Source organism: Physeter macrocephalus, chromosome 16, assembly GCF_002837175.3.
Source record: "Physeter macrocephalus isolate SW-GA chromosome 16, ASM283717v5, whole genome shotgun sequence".
Taxonomy (NCBI): domain Eukaryota; kingdom Metazoa; phylum Chordata; class Mammalia; order Artiodactyla; family Physeteridae; genus Physeter; species Physeter macrocephalus.
This window is the reverse complement of record NC_041229.1, coordinates 24,103,745-24,108,738: the sequence shown is the minus strand read 5'-3', so window position 1 is coordinate 24,108,738 and position 4,994 is coordinate 24,103,745.

Here is a 4,994-nt window from a genome sequence, read left to right as displayed (position 1 = left end):
CTGTGCAATATTAGTGACTTATAAGTAGCTAGAAGCTTCCATTTTAGAGAATAAATCTTAATTTACGTTTTTGAGGACTGTTAAAGATTAAGTGAATGTTATCTATCACTAATTTAGATTTAATAGACCCTTCAAAGTAAGAGCAGTTATTCTGTGCAAACTAGGAATGCCTCATATCATTAGTCAAGAAACCAAAGACTGTACTGTTGCTAGAAACAGGAGGAACCCATGTGCTCAGGTCTGAAGTGAGTGCAATTTCTCTTAACCTCATCATTCAGAATTTGTTTGGGGGTGGGGATTAGGGTTTTTTCTCTGAATTACTACAGTAGCACAGAGAGTGGGAAAGAAGGTGGAAACTAAACTGCTCAACTGAATGGATTTCTGAAGGGAAGAGATCTCCACTTTCATTATGCCACAATGCCTGTTCTTAAGCAGAAGAAAATGCAGCACAAGTATCTTGAGTTGCATCTCATCTAGAAAAAAAACCACACTGTAGGCAGGGGCTATGCACACCAACCTCAGCTGCAGTTCTGAGAAGGGAAACCTGTTCAAATTGATGTTGACAGTAGTTGGGGAGTAGAGGGGACAGAAAAGTGGTATTACATATATCTCATGGCAAATAATTCAGTGAATTATTCAGTGAATCCTTATCTTTGAAGGAAAAAAAAAAGATAACATGGAAAAAAACTGTTCTTAAGATTCAAAGACTACTTTCAAAAATCTCTGTATAGTAATTACAGCTCCCTTTTGCAGCTCATTATGTGCTAAGTACTGTCCTAGAGGCTTTATTTGTATTAACTCCTTTAATCCTCACAAAAACTCAATAGGGTAGGTACCATTATTATCCCTCCTATAAAAATAAGGAAATTGAGGTGTGGAGTGGTAAAATAAATTCTCAAGGTCAAATACCTCGTGAGTAGCTGAGATGGATTCAGTTCCAGGCAGTCTTACTCCGGAGCCCAAGTTCTTAACTCACTATGTTTGGCTTCTCAGTCTCAGATAAGTATCTGCCCTAACTGTAATAGGAACTGGGTAAAATACATGGGAAAAAAAAAAAATCCAACCCAAAATATTTAGAATACTTCATTGAAGACAAGCAGAATTAACAATGAATCCAAAAGTCAATCATCTGGAAAACATCTGGAAAACTTAAATCTGGGAGAAAATGAAGAGAGAGAAAAGACATAGAACGAACAAGTAAATGGTATTTATTAAAAAGAAAAAAAAAAGGTACTCTGAAGCAATAATTACAATATAAGAGAAAAACTCAGATTTTTACTAAGTGTGCAGATTTAGAAGGCCTTATTTCATTAACAGAATTAACAGAATCACACTAATGTTCTATGGAGAAGACAGTAAAGAAATTCTTCAAACAGCTAGGTAGAAAAATTGGTAACCTTAGTCCTTATTTCTATAACTGTCAGAAGACAAGTGACCAACATCTACATATTTTTAATGGAGTAAGAGTGATAAAGATACTAGAAGGAGTGTCTAGTTATACCAGCTATAACCAGTTATACCAGCACATGGAAAGAATAATCAAGAATTTGGGAATATGAAAGTTAAATTTTAAAAAATGATTAAGGACTGACTAGGGAGCAAGGGAAGATAGTGGTGAAACGGGTTAAAAAAAAAATATATATATATATGCTAAATGAAGGGAAATGCCATTGGAATGTAAAAAGGAGTTCCACATTTTAAATTACTATAGAAGATAAAAGCTGAAAAACCCAATTACAAAGTAAAAGATGGCTGGTGTATATCACAAATTATTAGACATCAAGGCAAAAAGTGTTAAAATAGGACAAGAACTATTCCGTATAAAGAAGATTACTCAAAATGAAGTTATGGAGAACCCAAAGAGGGTCACAGAAGAAGTGGCTTTTATGAAGGATGACATGAGAATTTAGCATGCATTTAGGAGCTGATTGGCATCCTCCCTGGAGACTGGGGAAGCCAGCAGATACCACCTCTGTGTTCTCACTTGAGCCCAGTACACATCACCAATATCTCACTAAAAGGAGCTTATACACATCTGGTGTCCCGGCTTTTGCAGCTGCCACTGAAGGGAGAGGCCCCTGGATCACCTGGCTCTGATAGCCAGCAGGTTTTATACTTATGGGTGCCACAGAACTGTAGCAAAGAATCAGTCATTAATGGGTATAGCAGCCCTGCCCACACCTCCCAAGGGTATACACCTGGGCCCAGTGCAGAGGCAACATGCAAAAAAGCCCATCTCCCAGTTTTCTCTGTGAGAGGGCCCTAACTACATACGTTCCCAGTTGCTGCCTACAAATACAGCTTTCAATCAGCTTGCATCTAGGTACAGACTGCAGTCTTCCCCTTTGGGAACCACTAAGAACAAAGAAGGCAGTATGGAAAATCACAAATGTTTAAGAGATAAAGAGCTCTGGTCAGGCTGATATATAAGGTTCTCTTACCTAAGATCACTTTGTCAAGAGAGAGAGGTGGCTCTTTTATCTAAGGAACAGAAACCAACACAGAGAGTCAAGGAAAATGAAGAAACGGGAAAAGAATGAGATGAAACTTTAGAAACAGATCTCAATGAAAGAGAGATAAGTGATTTACCTAATAAAGAATTAAAAATAATGGTCATAAAGATGCTCACAGATCAGGAGAACAATGTTTAAACAAAGTGAGAATTTCAAAGAAGGTAGAAAATATAAGAAAGTACCAAACAAATCAGAGAGCTGAAGAATACACTAACTGAATTGAAAAATTCAATAGAGGAGTTAAGCAGCAGACCAGTAGAAGAAAGGATCAGTGAACTCAAAGGGCAGTGAAATTTATCCAATCAGAGGAGCAAAGGAAAAAAAAAGAAAGTAAAGACAACTTAAAGGACTTCTGAGACAACATCAAGTGAGCAAAGAAGTATATGCATTATAGGGGGTCCCAGAAGTAGAAGAGAAAGGGGCAGAAAGCTTATAAGAAATATCAGCTGAAAACTTTCCTAACCTGGAGAAAGAAACAGACCAGATTCAGGAAGCACAGAGAAATCCAAAAAAGATAAATCCAAAGAGCCCTCATATGGAGACACATTATAATTAAATTGTGAAAAGTTAAAGACAAAGAGAGAATCTTAAAAGCAGCAAGAGAAAAACTTGTCATGAACAAAGGAACCCCCATAAGACCATCAGCAGATTTTTCAGCAGAAACATTATAGGCCAGAGGGAAGTGGTATGATATATTCAAAAGGGCTGAAAGAAAAAACAAACAAACCGCCAATCAAGAATACTTTATCCAGGAAAGCTGTCCTTCAGAATTGAAGGAGATGATAGTTTCCCAGACAAGCAAGAGCTGGAGGAGTTCATTACCACTAGACCAGCCTTATTAAAATTTTAAAGGGACTTCATCAACCTGAATCAAAGGATGCTAATTAGTGACAAAGAAACCTTTGAAAGTATGTCTCACTGGTAAAGATAAATATATAGTTAAATTCAGAATACTTTATTGTAATGGTGGTGGGTAAATCCTTATAACTCTGGTGTGAAGGCTAAGACAAGATGATTAAAAATAAGCATAACTTCAAAAATTTTTAATGGATACATAAGGTAAAACTATGTAAACTGTAACATCAAAAACATAAAATGGGGGCTTCCCTGGTGGCACAGTGGTTGCGCGTCCGCCTGCCGATGCAGGGGAACCGGGTTCGCGCCCCGGTCTGGGAGGATCCCACATGCCGCGGAGCGGCTGGGCCCGTGAACCATGGCCGCTGAGCCTGTGCGTCCGGAGCCTGTGCTCCGCAACGGGAGAGGCCACAACAGAGGAAGGCCTGCATACCACAAAAAACAAAAACAAACAAAAAAAAAACATAAAATGGAGGGGGGAGTAGAGTGTAGAACTTAAGTATTTGAAATTAAGTTGTTATAGCTTAAAATACACTGTTATAAATATGTTTTATATAAGCCTCATGGTAACCACAAAGCAAATACCTATAGTAGATGCACAAAAGATAAAGATAAAGGAGTCTATGCACACCCCTACAAAAAAAAATCATCAAACCACAAAAGAAGAAAGCAAGACATGAAGGAACAAAGGAATTACAATACAGCCAGAGAATAATGAATGAAATGGCAATAGTAAGTCCATATCTATCAATAGTAACCTTAAATAACTGAATGGAAAAAAAAAAGACCCAATTATATGCTGCATACATGAGAATCACTTCAGCTTTAAGGACACATACAGACTGAAAGTGAAGGAATGGAAAAATATCTCATGAATGGAAACCAAGAGAAAGCAGGGTAGCTATATTTATATTGGACAAAATAGACTTTAAGACACAAAACGTAGGAAAAAAGGTCATTATATTATGATAAAGGGGTCAATCCAACAAGAGAATAAAAAATTGTAAATATCCACCCAACACTGGAGCACCTAAATACATAAAGCATATATTAACAGACCTGAGGGTACTCCCTGGCAGTCTAGTGGTTAAGACTTGGTGCTTTCACGGCCGGGGTCTGGGTTCAATCCCTGGTCGAGGAACTAAGATCCTGCAAGCTGCACAGTGTGGCCGTGGGGGAAAAAAAAACGAGACCTAAGGGAGGAAGAGACAGTAATCCAATAATAGGGGACTTCAATACCACACTTTCAACAATAGATATTTCATCCAGATTGAAAATCAATGAGGAAACATTGGACTTAAATGATACGTTAGACCAGATGGACTTAAGATACATTACGACGTTCTATCCAAGGGCAGCAGAATACATATTCTTCTCAAGTGCACATGTATCATTCTCCAAAATAGAGCATATGTTAGGCCACAAAAAAGGTCTTAAGATTAAGGAGACTGAAATTGCATCAAGAATCTTTTCTGACCACAATGGTATGAAACTAGAAATCAATTATAAGAAGAAAAGTGGAAAATTCACAAATATGTGGAGATTAAAAACCATGCTACTGAACAACCAGTGGGTCAAAGAAGAAAACCAAACAGAAATAAAAAAATATTCTGACATAAATGAAAA